General features: G+C 48.8%; 16 non-coding genes and 2 pseudogenes across 16 annotated transcripts; all 18 read right to left on the minus strand.

The window, feature by feature from the left end:
- Positions 1-153: 153 nt before the first annotated feature.
- On the minus strand, positions 154-272 carry LOC148292216 (5S ribosomal RNA). Its single transcript, XR_015826852.1, has one exon. It is a non-coding gene; the product is annotated as a 5S ribosomal RNA (ribosomal RNA).
- A 752-nt stretch (positions 273-1,024) lies between these two features.
- Positions 1,025-1,143, minus strand: LOC148292217 (5S ribosomal RNA). The gene has a single exon (XR_015826853.1). It is a non-coding gene; the product is annotated as a 5S ribosomal RNA (ribosomal RNA).
- A 752-nt stretch (positions 1,144-1,895) lies between these two features.
- Positions 1,896-2,014, minus strand: LOC148292218 (5S ribosomal RNA). Its single transcript, XR_015826904.1, has one exon. It is a non-coding gene; the product is annotated as a 5S ribosomal RNA (ribosomal RNA).
- Positions 2,015-4,429: 2,415 nt separating this feature from the next.
- LOC148292219 (5S ribosomal RNA) lies at positions 4,430-4,548 on the minus strand. Its single transcript, XR_015827549.1, has one exon. It is a non-coding gene; the product is annotated as a 5S ribosomal RNA (ribosomal RNA).
- Positions 4,549-5,301: 753 nt separating this feature from the next.
- LOC148292220 (5S ribosomal RNA) lies at positions 5,302-5,420 on the minus strand. Its single transcript, XR_015826977.1, has one exon. It is a non-coding gene; the product is annotated as a 5S ribosomal RNA (ribosomal RNA).
- Positions 5,421-6,173: 753 nt separating this feature from the next.
- Positions 6,174-6,292, minus strand: LOC148292221 (5S ribosomal RNA). The gene has a single exon (XR_015826811.1). It is a non-coding gene; the product is annotated as a 5S ribosomal RNA (ribosomal RNA).
- Positions 6,293-7,045: 753 nt separating this feature from the next.
- LOC148292222 (5S ribosomal RNA) lies at positions 7,046-7,164 on the minus strand. The gene has a single exon (XR_015827101.1). It is a non-coding gene; the product is annotated as a 5S ribosomal RNA (ribosomal RNA).
- A 753-nt stretch (positions 7,165-7,917) lies between these two features.
- LOC148292223 (5S ribosomal RNA) lies at positions 7,918-8,036 on the minus strand. Its single transcript, XR_015827614.1, has one exon. It is a non-coding gene; the product is annotated as a 5S ribosomal RNA (ribosomal RNA).
- A 1,183-nt stretch (positions 8,037-9,219) lies between these two features.
- LOC148292224 (5S ribosomal RNA) lies at positions 9,220-9,338 on the minus strand. Its single transcript, XR_015826862.1, has one exon. It is a non-coding gene; the product is annotated as a 5S ribosomal RNA (ribosomal RNA).
- A 1,734-nt stretch (positions 9,339-11,072) lies between these two features.
- LOC148292225 (5S ribosomal RNA) lies at positions 11,073-11,191 on the minus strand. The gene has a single exon (XR_015827615.1). It is a non-coding gene; the product is annotated as a 5S ribosomal RNA (ribosomal RNA).
- A 1,056-nt stretch (positions 11,192-12,247) lies between these two features.
- LOC148292226 (5S ribosomal RNA) lies at positions 12,248-12,366 on the minus strand. Its single transcript, XR_015826713.1, has one exon. It is a non-coding gene; the product is annotated as a 5S ribosomal RNA (ribosomal RNA).
- Positions 12,367-13,119: 753 nt separating this feature from the next.
- On the minus strand, positions 13,120-13,238 carry LOC148292227 (5S ribosomal RNA; annotated as a pseudogene).
- A 754-nt stretch (positions 13,239-13,992) lies between these two features.
- On the minus strand, positions 13,993-14,111 carry LOC148292228 (5S ribosomal RNA). Its single transcript, XR_015827555.1, has one exon. It is a non-coding gene; the product is annotated as a 5S ribosomal RNA (ribosomal RNA).
- Positions 14,112-14,884: 773 nt separating this feature from the next.
- On the minus strand, positions 14,885-15,003 carry LOC148292229 (5S ribosomal RNA). The gene has a single exon (XR_015827550.1). It is a non-coding gene; the product is annotated as a 5S ribosomal RNA (ribosomal RNA).
- Positions 15,004-15,757: 754 nt separating this feature from the next.
- Positions 15,758-15,876, minus strand: LOC148292230 (5S ribosomal RNA). Its single transcript, XR_015827050.1, has one exon. It is a non-coding gene; the product is annotated as a 5S ribosomal RNA (ribosomal RNA).
- Positions 15,877-16,630: 754 nt separating this feature from the next.
- Positions 16,631-16,749, minus strand: LOC148292231 (5S ribosomal RNA). The gene has a single exon (XR_015827551.1). It is a non-coding gene; the product is annotated as a 5S ribosomal RNA (ribosomal RNA).
- Positions 16,750-17,502: 753 nt separating this feature from the next.
- LOC148292232 (5S ribosomal RNA) lies at positions 17,503-17,621 on the minus strand. The gene has a single exon (XR_015827114.1). It is a non-coding gene; the product is annotated as a 5S ribosomal RNA (ribosomal RNA).
- Positions 17,622-18,374: 753 nt separating this feature from the next.
- On the minus strand, positions 18,375-18,492 carry LOC148292233 (5S ribosomal RNA; annotated as a pseudogene).
- Positions 18,493-18,727: the final 235 nt, after the last annotated feature.

Consider the following 18,727-nt stretch of genomic DNA (forward strand, 5'->3'; position numbering starts at 1 on the left):
TAATCCTAGGCTTTCTAGGAGTATTTAATCATAGTGTGGCCCGATTGTCACACTGCGCCAAGGGGTCGTGACAAAACAAAGACATCCAGATGAATAATATGACGGAAAGCAAACGCCCACGACAATTGAAACGTCAACAAGGCAAAAAAAGAAGGGATGCAACACGAGGACTTCCCAGGAGGTCACCCATCCTAGTACTACTCTCGCCCAAACTTGCTTAACTTCGGAGTTCTGATGGGATCCGGTGCATGTGAGTTGGTATGATCGCATCCGTTAGCTTATAACGCCTAAAAGTATATAAGCCACGTTTGAGCCATGCCATATGACCATGGGTTGGCTATCCAACGCCCCCCGCATGAAATGGCATGGCCTGTCAAGCCTTGTCTTCGCCACCCCTACCATGTGTCGCGCGCAGGCCTGCCGAACTGCCGGTTCCGATCGGCTGTGGGGCCTACCTTACGATAATTGAACCAAAACAAAAAAAAAAAAAAAATGACAACGTTAAGAACAACCCCAATAATTTCGGCAGTGGGCGTCGAGTCCTGTTGTTTTTTCGCTTTCGTTCGTTTGCGGTGCCCGGTTAATTGGAGAGGAGCTCCACGGGGTGATGTAGTACAGATGGCGTAAGTTATTGGAGAGGAGCTGGACCGACGCGCGTGCAACGGCAAATCGGGCAAACCGCTGATCTGGGCTCCGACCTCAGAATTGGGCCCACGAACCGTCGATTCGAAGGCAACGGCGTCGCGAGTAAAACTCATTGCATTGCCATGAGTCGTGGAATTTTTCGGGCATCCGACGTCGTTTACTAGCCCGAAATCCAGTTTTTGAAGTTTTTGGTAACTGTGTTATTTTCCTATTTTAATTCCTTCGTTAATCCTAGGCTTTCTAGGAGTATTTAATCATAGTGTGCCCCGATTGTCACGCTGCGCCACGGGGTCGTGATAAAACAAAGACATCCAGATGAATAAGATGACGGAAAGCAAACGCCCACGACAATTGAAACGTCAACAAGGCAAAAAAAGAAGGGATGCAACACGAGGACTTCCCAGGAGGTCACCCATCCTAGTACTACTCTCGCCCAAACTTGCTTAACTTCGGAGTTCTGATGGGATCCGGTGCATGTGAGTTGGTATGATCGCATCCGTTAGCTTATAACGCCTAAAAGTATATAAGCCACGTTTGAGCCATGCCATATGACCATGGGTTGGCTATCCAACGCCCCCCGCATGAAATGGCATGGCCTGTCAAGCCTTGTCTTCGCCACCCCTACCATGTGTCGCGCGCAGGCCTGCCGAACTGCCGGTTCCGATCGGCTGTGGGGCCTACCTTACGATAATTGAACCAAAACAAAAAAAAAAAAAAAATGACAACGTTAAGAACAACCCCAATAATTTCGGCAGTGGGCGTCGAGTCCTGTTGTTTTTTCGCTTTCGTTCGTTTGCGGTGCCCGGTTAATTGGAGAGGAGCTCCACGGGGTGATGTAGTACAGATGGCGTAAGTTATTGGAGAGGAGCTGGACCGACGCGCGTGCAACGGCAAATCGGGCAAACCGCTGATCTGGGCTCCGACCTCAGAATTGGGCCCACGAACCGTCGATTCGAAGGCAACGGCGTCGCGAGTAAAACTCATTGCATTGCCATGAGTCGTGGAATTTTTCGGGCATCCGACGTCGTTTACTAGCCCGAAATCCAGTTTTTGAAGTTTTTGGTAACTGTGTTATTTTCCTATTTTAATTCCTTCGTTAATCCTAGGCTTTCTAGGAGTATTTAATCATAGTGTGCCCCGATTGTCACGCTGCGCCACGGGGTCGTGATAAAACAAAGACATCCAGATGAATAAGATGACGGAAAGCAAACGCCCACGACAATTGAAACGTCAACAAGGCAAAAATAGAAGGGATGCAACACGAGGACTTCCCAGGAGGTCACCCATTCTAGTACTACTCTCGCCCAAACTCGCTTAACTTCGGAGTTCTGATGGGATCCGGTGCATGTGAGTTGGTATGATCGCATTCGTTAGCTTATAACGCCTATAAGTATATAAGCCACGTTTGAGCCATGCCATATGACCATGGGTTGGCTATCCAACGCCCCCCGCATGAAATGGGATGCCGTCGCATGAAATGGCATGGCCTGTCAGGCCTTGTCGTCGCCACCCCTACCATATGTCGCGCGCAGGCCTGCCGAACTGCCGGTTCCGATCGGCTGTGGGGCCTACCTTACGATAATTGAACCAAAACAAAAAAAAACAAAAAAACTGACAACGTTAAGAACAACCCCAATAATTTCGGCAGTGGGCGTCGAGTCCTGTTGTTTTTTCGCTTTCGTTCGTTTGCGGTGCCCGGTTAATTGGAGACGAGCTCCACGGGGTGATGTAGGACAGATGGCGTAAGTTATTGGAGAGGAGCTGGACCGACGCGCGTGCAACGGCAAATCGGGCAAACCGCTGATCTGGGCTCCGACCTCAGAATTGGCCCCACGAACCGACGATTCGAAGGCAACGGCGTCGCGAGTAAAACTCATTGCGTTGCTGTTGTGTAGATTTCAGCTGCACCAAAATGGATTAAGCTGCATCCTCAACTTGTGATACTCGCAAGTGCACGAGCCGTTCGGTAGTATAGCGTATGTAAGTGCGAGGTCGATCCCACGAGGATTGGTGATTGAATGATCCAATTCATTTTCCCTATACAAAACAGAAATGAAAAATAAAGGAAAAAATAAAACAAGGAAAGACGAAATAACTAACTCAAGCAGATAAGTTCCCAAGTTCAATTAGATTAATGGATTGATTCTAGCTAAAGTATGATTAAGCCATGGTGTGTGGTCATAACCTTGTGTTCCTAATTCCCTAATTTGATCATTTGTTGTCTAACCTAAAATTAAGCATTAGGAACCCATTAAGCATAGAAGAACAATTTAAACAACCAAGTATGTATCTAATCCCTGTTGTCGAATGTCCATACATACTCTTCCTATTCATAGTTCAATTCGAATTAAAGCATGGTGTATACTCTTAATTCAAACCAAGATAGCTAACATGCAAGCCTAAATGGTGATCAATCATTCAAACTAGCATATTAACTTATAAGCATAATGAATAAGAACAAAAACCATAATTGAAACTTGGAAACTAATTAAACTTGAATACTTAAGAAAGAATGTACATTACAAGAAAAATAAATTACAACTAAGAAAACATTAAAGAAAGCTAGAATTGAGAACTAGAAAGCAAAACTAAGAGAATTTGAGGGAGAGAAGGGAAGGGAGCTCTAGAGAAGTGTTTGAGAGCTCCCCCCCTTTGGGGTGTGTTTACAAGCTTGGGAATCCTCACTATATATAGGCCTAAGGAAGCTGAAAATCTGAATTAAGTATGGCTAATGCATACAACACTTTGTTTTATAAAATCTGAAATGGTTGATGCACTTCACTAATGCATACAACACTTCCATTATAAAATCTGAAATGGTTGATGCACTTCACTAATAAATCCCACCAGCAGCCCTAGCTCATCTTCATGTCACCATGACCAAGCTTCCAACCAGAAATAATAGCTCATCCTGAGGTCAGCATGACCAGCAACTTCAAGGGCTTACGAATTGGGCTTCCCTTAAGCAAATTAAGACTTTAAGCACTCAAACTTGAAGTTCAGAATGTCTTCTTTCCAGCCATATATCATTTGGGCCAATCCAAGGTCGGAGGAGGAAGTTAAGGCCAAAACAAATTGCTAACTCATTTTGCGCGCTGATAAAATCCATCCTGAGCATGGCTCTGTGTTTGCTAGGTAACAGACTCCATATTTATCCAATGGGGCAGAATTTTGGATATGTTATATTACACACCCATTGGAACAACGTTCATGAAGAATGTGGCCTCATCCGAGCTATGTAGGTTGCTGAAACAAAGCTTGCAATATGACCTACGAAACTGGGCTGGCAGGGGACTGTAGCCAAAATTGAGTTTGTCTTTAAGCTCTTCATCCATTCATCCAAATTAGGCCCTAACATGCATGGATTGCATCATTTACTATCCAAAGCCATCATTATTACCTAAAGCTCAATGAACTGAAAGATAAACACAAAAAGGATTAAAAGCACAAGTTTAACTCAAAAACATAACCAAATCAAAAGCTAGAAGGGTACAAAATGATATACAATTATGAACCGATCAGTTGCCATGAGTCGTGGGCTTTTTCGGGCATCCGACGTCGTTTACTAGCCCGAAATCCAGTTTTTGAGGTTTTTGGTAACTGTGTTATTTTCCTATTTTAATTCCTTCGTTAATCCTAGGCTTTCTAGGAGTATTTAATCATAGTGTGCCCCGATTGTCACGCTGCGCCACGGGGTCGTGATAAAACAAAGACATCCAGATGAATAAGATGACGGAAAGCAAACGCCCACGACAATTGAAACGTCAACAAGGCAAAAAAAGAAGGGATGCAACACGAGGACTTCCCAGGAGGTCACCCATCCTAGTACTACTCTCGCCCAAACTCGCTTAACTTCGGAGTTCTGATGGGATCCGGTGCATGTGAGTTGGTATGATCGCATCCGTTAGCTTATAACGCCTATAAGTATATAAGCCACGTTTGAGCCATGCCATATGACCTTGGGTTGGCTATCCAACGCCCCCCGCAAGAAATGGCATGGCCTGTCAGGCCCTGTCGTCGCCACCCCTACCATGTGTCGCGCGCAGGCCTGCCGAACTGCCAGTTCCGATCGGCTGTGGGGCCTACCTTACGATAATTGAACCAAAACAAAAAAAAAAAAAAAACTGACAACGTTAAGAACAACCCCAATAATTTCGGCAGTGGGCGTCGAGTCCTGTTGTTTTTTCGCTTTCGTTCGTTTGCGGTGCCCGGTTAATTGGAGACGAGCTCCACGGGGTGATGTAGGACAGATGGCGTAAGTTATTGGAGAGGAGCTGGACCGACGCGCGTGCAACGGCAAATCGGGCAAACCGCTGATCTGGGCTCCGACCTCAGAATTGGGCCCACGAACGGTCGATTCGAAGGCAACGGCGTCGCGAGTAAAACTCATTGCGTTGCCAAGAGTCGTGGGCTTTTTCGGGCATCCGACGTCGTTTACTAGCCCGAAATCCAGTTTTTGAAGTTTTTGGTAACTGTGTTATTTTCCTATTTTAATTCCTTCGTTAATCCTTGGCTTTCTAGGAGTATTTAATCATAGTGTGCCCCGATTGTCACGCTGCGCCACGGGGTCGTGATAGAACAAAGACATCCAGATGAATAAGATGACGGAAAGCAAACGCCCACGACAATTGAAACGTCAACAAGGCAAAAAAAGAAGGGATGCAACACGAGGACTTCCCAGGAGGTCACCCATCCTAGTACTACTCTCGCCCAAACTCGCTTGACTTCGAAGTTCTGATGGGATCCGGTGCATGTGAGTTGGTATGATCGCATCCGTTAGCTTATAACGCCTTAAAGTATATAAGCCACGTTTGAGCCATGCCATATGACCATGGGTTGGCTATCCAACGCCCCCCGCATGAAATGGCATGGCCTGTCAAGCCTTGTCGTCGCCACCCTTACCATGTGTCGCGCGCAGGCCTGCCGAACTGCCGGTTCCGATCGGCTGTGGGGCCTACCTTACGATAATTGAACCAAAACAAAAAAAACAAAAAAACTGACAACGTTAAGAACAACCCCAATAATTTCGGCAGTGGGCGTCGAGTCCTGTTGTTTTTTCGCTTTCGTTCGTTTGCGGTGCCCGGTTAATTGGAGACGAGCTCCACGGGGTGATGTTGGACAGATGGTGTAAGTTATTGGAGAGGAGCTGGACCGAAGCGCGTGCAACGGCAAATCGGGCAAACCGCTGATCTGGGCTTCGACCTCAGAATTGGGCCCACGAACCGTCGATTCGAAGGCAACGGCGTCGCGAGTAAAACTCATCGCGTTGCCATGTGTCGTGGGCTTTTTCGGGCATCCGACGTCGTTTACTAGCCCGAAATCCAGTTTTTGAAGTTTTTGGTAACTGTGTTATTTTCCTATTTTAATTCCTTCGTTAATCCTAGGCTTTCTAGGAGTATTTAATCATTGTGTGGCCCGATTGTCACGCTGCGCCAAGGGGTCGTGTTAAAACAAAGACATCCAGATGAATAAGATGACGGAAAGCAAACGCCCACGACAGTTGAAACGTCAACAAGGCAAAAAAAGAAGGGATGCAACACGAGGACTTCCCAGGAGGTCACCCATCCTAGTACTACTCTCGCCCAAACTCGCTTAACTTCGGAGTTCTGATGGGATCCGGTGCATGTGAGTTGGTGTGATCGCATCCGTTATCTTATAACGCCTAAAAGTATATAAGCCACGTTTGAGCCATGCCATATGACCATGGGTTGGCTATCCAACGCCCCCCGCATGAAATGGCATGGCCTGTCAAGCCTTGTCGTCGCCACCCTTACCATGTGTCGCGCGCAGGCCTGCTGAACTGCCGGTTCCGATCGGCTGTGGGGCCTAACTTACGATAATTGAACCAAACCAAAAAAAACAAAAAAACTGACAACGTTAAGAACAACCCCAATAATTTCGGCAGTGGGCGTCGAGTCCTGTTGTTTTTTCGCTTTCGTTCGTTTGCGGTGCCCGGTTAATTGGAGACGAGCTCCACGGGGTGATGTAGGACAGATGGCGTAAGTTATTGGAGAGGAGCTGGACCGAAGCGCGTGCAACGGCGAATCGGGCAAACCGCTGATCTGGGCTCCGACCTCAGAATTGGGCCCACGAACCGTCGATTCGAAGGCAACGGCGTCGCGAGAAAAACTCATCGCGTTGCCATGTGTCGTGGGCTTTTTCTGGCATCCGACGTCGTTTACTAGCCCGAAATCCAGTTTTTGAAGTTTTTGGTAACTGTGTTATTTTCCTATTTTAATTCCTTCGTTAATCCTAGGCTTTCTAGGAGTATTTAATCATAGTGTGCCCCGATTGTCACGCTGCGCCAAGGGGTCGTGATAAAACAAAGACATCCAGATGAATAAGATGACGGAAAGCAAACGCCCACGACAATTGAAACGTCAACAAGGCAAAAAAAGAAGGGATGCAACACGAGGACTTCCCAGGAGGTCACCCATCCTAGTACTACTCTCGCCCAAACTCGCTTAACTTCGAAGTTCTGTTGGGATCCGGTGCATGTGAGTTGGTGTGATCGCATCCGTTAGCTTATAACGCCTAAAAGTATATAAGCCACGTTTGAGCCATGCCATATGACCATGGGTTGGCTATCCAACGCCCCACGCATGAAATGGCATGGCCTGTCAAGCCTTGTCGTCGCCACCCTTACCATGTGTCACGCGCAGGCCTGCCGAACTGCCGGTTCCGATCGGCTGTGGGGCCTACCTTACGATAATTGAACCAAAACAAAAAAAAAACAAAAAAACTGACAACGTTAAGAACAACCCCAATAATTTCGGCAGTGGGCGTCGAGTCCTGTTGTATTTTCGCTTCCGTTCGTTTGCGGTGCCCGGTTAATTGGAGACGAGCTCCACGGGGTGATGTAGGACAGATGGCGTAAATTATTGGAGAGGAGCTGGACCGACGCGCGTGCAACGGCAAATCGGGCAAACCGCTGATCTGGGCTCCGACCTCAGAATTGGGCCCACGAACCGTCGATTCGAAGGCAACGGCGTCGCGAGTAAAACTCATCGCGTTGCCATGAGTTGTGGGCTTTTTCGGGCATCCGACGTCGTTTACTAGCCCGAAATCCAGTTTTTGAAGTTTTTGGTAACTGTGTTATTTTCCTATTTTAATTCCTTCGTCAATCCTAGGCTTTCTAGGAGTATTTAATCATAGTGTGCCCCGATTGTCACGCTGCGCCAAGGGGTCGTGATAAAACAAAGACATCCAGATGAATAAGATGACGGAAAGCAAACCCACGACAATTTAAACGTCAACAAGGCAAAAAAAGAAGGGATGCAACACGAGGACTTCCCAGGAGGTCACCCATCCTAGTACTACTCTCGCCCAAACTCGCTTAGCTTCGGAGTTCTGATGGGATCCGGTGCATGTGAGTTGGTATGATCGCATCCGTTAGCTTATAACGCCTAAAAGTATATAAGCCACGTTTGAGCCATGCCATATGACCATGGGTTGGCTATCCAACGCCCCCTGCATGAAATGGCATGGCCTGTCAAGCCTTGTCGTCGCCACCGCTATCATGTGTCGCGCGCAGGCCTGCCGAACTGCCGGTTCCGATCGGCTGTGGGGCCTACCTTACGATAATTGAACCAAAATAAAAAAAACAAAAAAACTGACAACGTTAAGAACAACCCCAATAATTTCGGCAGTGGGCGTCGAGTCCTGTTGTTTTTTCGCTTTCGTTCGTTTGCGGTGCCCGGTTAATTGGAGACGAGCTCCACGGGGTGATGTAGGACAGATGGCGTAAGTTATTGGAGAGGAGCTGCTTAACTTCGGAGTTCTGATGGGATCCGGTGCATGTGAGTTGGTATGATCGCATCCGTTAGCTTATAACGCGTAAAAGTATATAAGCCACGTTTGAGCCATGCCATATGACCATGGGTTGGCTATCCAACGCCCCCCGCATGAAATGGCATGGCCTGTCAAGCCTTGTCGTCGCCACCCCTACCACGTGTCGCGCGCAGGCCTGCCGAACTGCCGGTTCCGATCGGCTGTGGGGCCTACCTTACGATAATTGAACCAAAACAAAAAAAACAAAAAAACTGACAACGTTAAGAACAACCCCAATAATTTCGGCAGTGGGCGTCTAGTCCTGTTGTTTTTTCGCTTTCGTTCGTTTGCGGTGCCCGGTTAATTGGAGACGAGCTCCACGGGGTGATGTAGGACAGATGGCGTAAGTTATTGGAGAGGAGCTGGACCGACGCGCGTGCAACGGCAAATTGGGCAGACCGCTGATCTGGGCTCCGACCTCAGAATTGGGCCCACAAACCATCGATTCGAAGGCAACGGCGTCGCGAGTAAAACTCATGGCCTAGCCATGAGTCGTGGGCTTTTTCGGGCATCCGACGTCGTTTACTAGCCCGAAATCCAGTTTTTGAAGTTTTTGGTAACTGTGTTATTTTCCTATTTTAATTCCTTCGTTAATCCTAGGCTTTCTAGGAGTATTTAATCATAGTGTGCCCCGATTGTCACGCTGCGCCAAGGGGTCGTGATAAAACATAGACATCCAGATGAATAAGATGACGGAAAGCAAACGCCCACGACAATTGAAATGTCAACAAGGCAAAAAAAGAAGGGATGCAACACGAGGACTTCCCAGGAGGTCGCCCATCCTAGTACTACTCTCGCCCAAACTCGCTTAACTCCGGAGTTCTGATGGGATCCGGTGCATGTGAGTTGGTATGATCGCATCCGTTAGCTTATAACGCCTAAAAGTATATAACCCACGTTTGAGCCATGCCATATGACCATGGGTTGGCTATCCAACGCCCCCCGCATGAAATGGCATGGCCTGTCAAGCCTTGTCGTCGCCACCCCTACCACGTGTCGCGTGCAGGCCTGCCGAACTGCCGGTTCCAATCGGCTGTGGGGCCTACCTTACGATAATTGAACCAAAACAAAAAAAACAAAAAAACTGACAACGTTAAGAACAACCCCAATAATTTCGGCAGTGGGCGTCGAGTCCTGCTGTTTTTTCGCTTTCGTTCGTTTGCGGTGCCCGGTTAATTGGAGACGAGCTCGACGGGGTGATGTAGGACAGATGGCGTAAGTTATTGGAGAGGAGCTGGACCGACGCGCGTGCAACGGCAAATCGGGCAAACCGCTGATCTGGGCTCCGACCTCAGAATTGGGCCCACGAACCGTCGATTCGAAGGCAACGGCGTCGCGAGTAAAACTCATTGCGCTGCCACGAGTCGTGGGCTTTTTCGGGCATCCGACGTCGTTTACTAGCCCGAAATCCAGTTTTTGAAGTCTTTGGTAACTGTATTATTTTCCTATTTTAATTCCTTCGTTAATCCTAGGCTTTCTAGGAGTATTTAATCATAGTGTGCCCCGATTGTCACGCTGCGCCAAGGGGTCGTGATAAAACAAAGACATCCAGATGAATAAGATGACGGAAAGCAAACGCCCACGACAATTGAAACGTCAACAAGGCAAAAAAAGAAGGGATGCAACACGAGGACTTCCCAGGAGGTCACCCATCCTAGTACTACTCTCGCCCAAACTCGCTGTGGGGCCTACCTTACGGCAAATCGGGCAAACCGCTGATCGGGGCTCCGACCTCAGAATTGGGCCCACGAACCGTCGATTCGAAGGCAACGGCGTCGCCCAAACTCGCTTAACTTCGGAGTTCTGATGGGATCCGGTGCATGTGAGTTGGTATGATCGCATCCGTTAGCTTATAACGCCTAAAAGTATATGAGCCACGTTTGAGCCATGCCATATGACCATGGGTTGGCTATCCAACGCCCCCCGCATGAAATGGCATGTCCTGTCAAGCCTTGTCGTCGCCACCCCTACCATGTGTCGCGCGCAGGCCTGCCGAACTGCCGGTTCCGATCGGCTGTGGGGCCTACCTTACGATAATTGAACCAAAACAAAAAAAACAAAAAAACTGACAACGTTAAGAACAACCCCAATAATTTCGGCAGTGGGCGTCGAGTCCTGCTGTTTTTTCGCTTTCGTTCGTTTGCGGTGCCCGGTTAGTTGGAGACGAGCTCCACGGGGTGATGTAGGACAGATGGCGTAAGTTATTGGAGAGGAGCTGGACCGACGCGCGTGCAACGGCAAATCGGGCAAACCGCTGATCTGCGCTCCGACCTCAGAATTGGGCCCACGAACCGTCGATTCGGAGGCAACGGCGTCGCGAGTAAAACTCATTGCGTTGCCATGAGTCGTGGGGTTTTTCGGGCATCCGACGTCGTTTACTAGCCCGAAATCCAGTTTTTGAAGTTTTTGGTAACTGTGTTATTTTCCTATTTTAATTCCTTCGTTAATCCTAGGCTTTCTAGGAGTATTTAATCATAGTGTGCCCCGATTTTCACGCTGCGCCAAGGGGTCGTGATAAAACAAAGACATCCAGATGAATAAGATGACGGAAAGCAAACGCCCACGACAATTGAAACGTCAACAAGGCAAAAAAAGAAGGGATGCAACACGAGGACTTCCCAGGAGGTCACCCATCCTAGTACTACTCTCGCCCAAACTCGCTTAGCTTCGGAGTTCTGATGGGATCCGGTGCATGTGAGTTGGTATGATCGCATCCGTTAGCTTATAACGCCTAAAAGTATATAAGCCACGTTTGAGCCATGCCATATGACCATGGGTTGGCTATCCAACGCCCCCCGCATGAAATGGCATGGCCTGTCAAGCCTTGTCGTCGCCACCCCTACCACGTGTCGCGCGCAGGCCTGCCGAACTGCCGGTTCCGATCGGCTGTGGGGCCTACCTTACGATAATTGAACCAAAACAAAAAAAACAAAAAAACTGACAACGTTAAGAACAACCCCAATAATTTCGGCAGTGGGCGTCGAGTCCTGCTGTTTTTTCGCTTTCGTTCGTTTGCGGTGCCCGGTTAATTGGAGACGAGCTCCACGGGGTGATGTAGGACAGATGGCGTAAGTTATTGGAGAGGAGCTGGACCGACGCGCGTGCAACGGCAAATCGGGCAAACCGCTTATCTGGGCTCCGAACTCAGAATTGGGCCCACGAACCGTCGATTCGAAGGCAACGGCGTCGCGAGTAAAACTCATTGCGTTGCCATGAGTCGTGGGCTTTTTCGGGCATCCGACGTCGTTTACTAGCCCGAAATCCAGTTTTTGAAGTTTTTGGTAACTGTGTTATTTTCCTATTTTAATTCCTTCGTTAATCCTAGGCTTTCTAGGAGTATTTAATCATAGTGTGCCCCGATTGTCACGCTGCGCCGAGGGGTCGTGATAAAACAAAGACATCCAGATGAATAAGATGACGGAAAGCAAACGCCCACGACAATTGAAACGTCAACAAGGCAAAAAAAGAAGGGATGCAACACGAGGACTTCCCAGGAGGTCACCCTTATTCATCTGGATGTCTTTGTTTTATCACGACCCCTTGGCGTCGTTTACTAGCCCGAAATCCAGTTTTTGAAGTTTTTGGTAACTGTGTTATTTTCCTATTTTAATTCCTTCGTCAATCCTAGGCTTTCTAGGAGTATTTAATCATAGTGTGCCCCGATTGTCACGCTGCGCCAAGGGGTCGTGATAAAACAAAGAGATCCAGATGAATAAGATGACGGAAAGCAAACGCCCACGACAATTGAAACGTCAAGAAGGCAAAAAAAGAAGGGATGCAACACGAGGACTTCCCAGGAGGTCACCCATCCTAGTACTACTCTCGCCCAAACTCGCTTGACTTCGGAGTTCTGATGGGATCCGGTGCATGTGAGTTGGTATGATCGCATCCGTTAGCTTATAACGCCTAAAAGTATATAAGCCACGTTTGAGCCATGCCATATGACCATGGGTTGGCTATCCAACGCCCCCCGCATGAAATGGCATTGCCTGTCAGGCCTTGTCGTCGCCACCCCTACCATGTGTCGCGCGTAGGCCTGCCGAACTGCCGGTTCCGATCGGCTGTGGGGCCTACCTTACGATAATTGAACCAAAACAAAAAAAACAAAAAAACTGACAACGTTAAGAACAACCCCAATAATTTCGGCAGTGGGCGTCGAGTCCTGTTGTTTTTTCGCTTTCGTTCGTTTGCGGGGCCCGGTTAATTGGGGACGAGCTCCACGGGGTGATGTAGGACAGATGGCGTAAGTTATTGGAGAGGAGCTGGACCGACGCGCGTGCAACGGCAAATCGGGCAAACCGCTGATCTGGGCTCCGACCTCAGAATTGGGCCCACGAACCGTCGATTCGAAGGCAACGGCATCGCGAGTAAAACTCATTGCGTTGCCATGAGTCGTGGGCTTTTTCGGGCATCCGACGTCGTTTACTAGCCCGAAATCCAGTTTTTGAAGTTTTTGGTAACTGTGTTATTTTCCTATTTTAATTCCTTCGTCAATCCTAGGCTTTCTAGGAGTATTTAATCATAGTGTGCCCCGATTGTCACGCTGCGCCAAGGGGTCGTGATAAAAGAAAGACATCCAGATGAATAAGATGACGGAAAGCAAACGCCCACGACAATTGAAACGTCAACAAGGCAAAAAAATAAGGGATGCAACACGAGGACTTCCCAGGAGGTCACCCATCCTAGTACTACTGTCGTTCAAACTCGCTTAACTTCGGAGTTCTGATGGGATCCGGTGCATGTGAGTTGGTATGATCGCATCCGTTAGCTTATAACGCCTAAAAGTATATAAGCCACGTTTGAGCCATGCCATATGACCATGGGTTGGCTATCCAACGCCCCCCGCATGAAATGGTATGGCCTGTCAAGCCTTGTCGTCGCCACCCCTACCATGTGTCGTGCGCAGGCCTGCCGAACTGCCGGTTCCGATCGGCTGTGGGGCCTACCTTATGATAATTGAACCAAAACAAAAAAAAATAAAAAAACTGACAACGTTAAGAACAACCCCAATAATTTCGGCAGTGGGCGTCGAGTCCTGTTGTTTTTTCGCTTTCGTTCGTTAGCGGTGCCCGGTTAATTGGAGACGAGCTCCACGGGGTGATGTAGGACAGATGGCGTAAGTTATTGGAGAGGAGCTGGACCGACGCGCGTGCAACGGCAAATCGGGCAAACCGCTGATCTGGGCACCGACCATAGAATTGGGCCCACGAACCGTCGATTCGAAGGCAACGGCGTCGCGATTAAAACTCATAGCGTTGCCATGAGTCGTGGGCTTTTTCGGGCATCCGACGTCGTTTACTAGCCCGAAATCCAGTTTTTGAAGTTTTTGGTAACTGTGTTATTTTCCTATTTTAATTCCTTCGTTAATCCTAGGCTTTCTAGGAGTATTTAATCATAGTGTGCCCCGATTGTCACGCTGCGCCACGGGGTCGTGATAAAACAAAGACATCCAGATGAATAAGATGACGGAAAGCAAACGCCCACGACAATTGAAACGTCTACAAGGCAAAAAAAGAAGGGATGCAACACGAGGACTTCCCAGGAGGTCACCCATCCTAGTACTACTCTCGCCCAAACTCGCTTATCTTCGGAGTTCTGATGGGATCCGGTGAATGTGAGTTGGTATGATCGCATCCGTTAGCTTATAACGCCTAAAAGTATATAAGCCACGTTTGAGCCATGCCATATGACCATGGGTTGGCTATCCAACGCCCCCCGCATGAAATGGGATGCCGTCGCATGAAATGGCATGGCCTGTCAGGCCTTGTCGTCGCCACCCCTACCATGTGTCGCGCGCAGGCCTGCCGAACTGCCGGTTCCGATCGGCTGTGGGGCCTACCTTACGATAATTGAACCAAAATAAAAAAAACAAAAAAACTGACAACGTTAAGAACAACCCCAATAATTTCGGCCGTGGGCGTCGAGTCCTGTTGTTTTTTCGCTTTCGTTCGTTTGCGGTGCCCGGTTAATTGGAGACGAGCTAAACGGGGTGATGTAGGACAGATGGCGTAAGTTATTGGAGAGGAGCTGGACCGACGCGCGTGCAACGGCAAATCGGGCAAACCGCTGATCTGGGCTCCGACCTCAGAATTGGGCCCACGAACCGTCGATTCGAAGGCAACGGCATCGCGAGTAAAACTCATTGCGTTGCCATGAGTCGTGGGTTTTTTCGGGCATCCGACGTCGTTTACTAGCCCGAAATCCAGTTTTTGAAGTTTTTGGTAACTGTGTTATTTTCCTATTTTAATTCCTTCGTCAATCCTAGGCTTTCTAGGAGTATTTAATCATAGTGTGCCCCGATTGTCACGCTGCGCCAAGGGGTCGTGATAAAACAAAGACATCCAGATGAATAAGATGACGGAAAGCAAACGCTCACGACAATTGAAACGTCAACAAGGCAAAAAAAGAAGGGATGCAACACGAGGACTTCCCAGGAGGTCACCCATCCTAGTACTACTCTCGCCCAAACTCGCTTAACTTCGGAGTTCTGATGGGATCCGGTGCATGTGAGTTGGTATGATCGCATCCGTTAGCTTATAACGCCTAAAAGTATATAAGCCACGTTTGAGCCATGCCATATGACCATGGGTTGGCTATCCAACGGCCCCCGCATGAAATGGCATGGCCTGTCAGGCCTTGTCGTCGCCACCCCTACCATGTGTCGCGCGCAGGCCTGCCGAACTGCCGGTTCCGATCGGCTGTGGGGCCTACCTTACGATAATTGAACCAAAACCAAAAAAAACAAAAAAACTGACAACGTTAAGAACAACCCCAATAATTTCGGCAGTGGGCGTCGAGTCCTGTTGTTTTTTCGCTTTCGTTCATTTGCGGTGCCCGGTTAATTGGAGACGAGCTCCACGGGGTGATGTAGGACAGATGGCGTAAGTTATTGGAGAGGAGCTGGACCGACGCGCGTGCAACGGCAAATCGGGCAAACCGCTGATCTGGGATCCGACCTCAGAATTGGGCCCACGAACCGTCGATTCGAAGGCAACGGCGTCGCGAGTAAAACTCATTGCGTTGCCATGAGTCGTGGACTTTTTCGGGCATCCGACGTCGTTTACTAGCCCGAAATCCAGTTTTTGAAGTTTTTGGTAACTGTGTTATTTTCCTATTTTAATTCCTTCGTTAATCCTAGGCTTTCTAGGAGTATTTAATCATAGTGTGCCCCGATTGTCACGCTGCGCCACGGGGTCGTGATAAAACAAAGACATCCAGATGAATAACATGACGGAAAGCAAACGCTCACGACAATTGAAACGTCAACAAGGCAAAAAAAGAAGGGATGCAACACGAGGACTTCCCAGGAGGTCACCCATCCTAGTACTACTCTCGCCCAAACTCGCTTAACTTCGGAGTTCTGATGGGATCCGGTGCATGTTATTTGGTATGATCGCATCCGTTAGCTTATAACGCCTAAAAGTATATAAGCCACGTTTGAGCCATGCCATATGACCATGGGTTGGCAATCCAACGCCCCCCGCATGAAATGGCATGGCCTGTCAGGCCTTGTCGTCGCCACCCCTACCATGTGTCGCGCGCAGGCCTGCCGAACTGCCGGTTCCGAACGGCTGTGGGGCCTACCTTACGATAATTGAACCAAAACCAAAAAAAACAAAAAAACTGACAACGTTAAGAACAACCCCAATAATTTCGGCAGTGGGCGTCGAGTCCTGTTGTTTTTTCGCTTTCGTTCATTTGCGGTGCCCGGTTAATTGGAGACGAGCTCCACGGGGTGATGTAGGACAGATGGCGTAAGTTATTGGAGAGGAGCTGGACAGACGCGCGTGCAACGGCAAATCGGGCAAACCGCTGATCTGGGCTCCGACCTCAGAATTGGGCCCACGAACCGTCGATTCGAAGGCAACGGCGTCGCGAGTAAAACTCATTGCGTTGCCATGAGTCGTGGACTTTTTCGGGCATCCGACGTCGTTTACTAGCCCGAAATCCAGTTTTTGAAGTTTTTGGTAACTGTGTTATTTTCCTATTTTAATTCCTTCGTTAATCCTAGGCTTTCTTGGAGTATTTAATCATAGTATGCCCCGATTGTCACGCTGCGCCACGGGGTCGTGATAAAACAAAGACATCCAGCTGAATAAGATGACGGAAAGCAAACGCTCACGACAATTGAAACGTCAACAAGGCAAAAAAAGAAGGGATGCAACACGAGGACTTCCCAGGAGGTCACCCATCCTAGTACTACTCTCGCCCAAACTCGCTTAACTTCGGAGTTCTGATGGGATCCGGTGCATGTGAGTTGGTATGATCGCATCCGTTAGCTTATAACGCCTAAAAGTATATAAGCTACGTTTGAGCCATGCCATATGACCATGGGTTGGCTATCCAACGCCCCCCGCATGAAATGGCATGGCCTGTCAAGCCTTGTCTTCGCCACCCCTACCATGTGTCGCGCGCAGGCCCGCCGAACTGCCGGTTCCGATCGGCTGTGGGGCCTACCTTACGATAATTGAACCAAAACAAAAAACACAAAAAAACTGACAACGTTAAGAACAACCCCAATAATTTCGGCAGTGGGCGTCGAGTCCTGTTGTTTTTTCGCTTTCGTTCGTTTGCGGTGCCCGGTTAATTGGAGACGAGCTCCACGGGGTGATGTAGGACAGATGGCGTAAGTTATTGGAGAGGAGCTGGACCGACGCGCGTGCAACGGCAAATCGGGCAAACCGCTGATCTGGGCTCCGACCTCAGAATTGGGCCCACGAACCGTCGATTCGAAGGCAACGGCGTCGCGAGTAAAACTCGTTGCGTTGCCATGAGTCGTGGGCTTTTTCGGGCATCCGACGTCGTTTACTAGCCCGAAATCCAGTTTTTGAAGTTTTTGGTAACTGTGTTATTTTCCTATTTTAATTCCTTCGTTAATCCTAGGCTTTCTAGGAGTATTTAATCATAGTGTGCCCCGATTGTCACGCTGCGCCAAGGGGTCGTGATAAAACAAAGACATCCAGATGAATAAGATGACGGAATGCAAACGCCCACGACAATTGAAACGTCCACAAGGCAAAAAAAGAAGGGATGCAACACGAGGACTTCCCAGGAGGTCACCCATCCTAGTACTACTCTCGCCCAAACTCGCTAAACTTCGGAGTTTTGATGGGATCCGGTGCATGTGAGTTGGTATGATCGCATCCGTTAGCTTATAACGCCTAAAAGTATATAAGCTACGTTTGAGCCATGCCATATGACCATGGGTTGGCTATCCAACACCCCCCGCATGAAATGGCATGGCCTGTCAAGCCTTGTCGTCGCCACCCCTACCATGTGTCGCGCGCAGGCCCGCCGAACTGCCGGTTCCGATCGGCTGTGGGGCCTACCTTACGATAATTGAACCAAAACAAAAAACACAAAAAAACTGACAACGTTAAGAACAACCCCAATAATTTCGGCAGTGGGCGTCGAGTCCTGTTGTTTTTTCGCTTTCGTTCGTTTGCGGTGCCCGGTTAATTGGAGACGAGCTCCACGGGGTGATGTAGGACAGATGGCGTAAGTTATTGGAGAGGAGCTGGACCGACGCGCGTGCAACGGCAAATCGGGCAAACCGCTGATCTGGGCTCCGATCTCAGAATTGGGCCCACGAACCGTCGATTCGAAGGCAACGGCGTCGCGAGTAAAACTCGTTGCGTTGCCATGAGTCGTGGGCTTTTTCGGGCATCCGACGTCGTTTACTAGCCCGAAATCCAGTTTTTGAAGTTTTTGGTAACTGTGTTATTTTCCTATTTTAATTCCTTCGTTAATCCTAGGCTTTCTAGGAGTATTTAATCATAGTGTGCCCCGATTGTCACGCTGCGCCAAGGGGTCGTGATAAAACAAAGACATCCAGATGAATAAGATGACGGAATGCAAACGCCCACGACAATTGAAACGTCCACAAGGCAAAAAAAGAAGGGATGCAACACGAGGACTTCCAGGAGGTCACCCATCCTAGTACTACTCTCGCCCAAACTCGCTAAACTTCGGAGTTTTGATGGGATCCGGTGCATGTGAGTTGGTATGATCGCATCCGTTAGCTTATAACGCCTAAAAGTATATAAGCTACGTTTGAGCCATGCCATATGACCATGGGTTGGCTATCCAACACCCCCCGCATGAAATGGCATGGCCTGTCAAGCCTTGTCGTCGCCACCCCTACCATGTGTCGCGCGCAGGCCCGCCGAACTGCCGGTTCCGATCGGCTGTGGGGCCTACCTTACGATAATTGAACCAAAACAAAAAACACAAAAAAACTGACAACGTTAAG

This window comes from Prunus avium, chromosome 8 (assembly GCF_965620075.1).
Source record: "Prunus avium chromosome 8, drPruAviu1.hap1.1, whole genome shotgun sequence".
Taxonomy (NCBI): Eukaryota; Viridiplantae; Streptophyta; class Magnoliopsida; order Rosales; family Rosaceae; genus Prunus; species Prunus avium.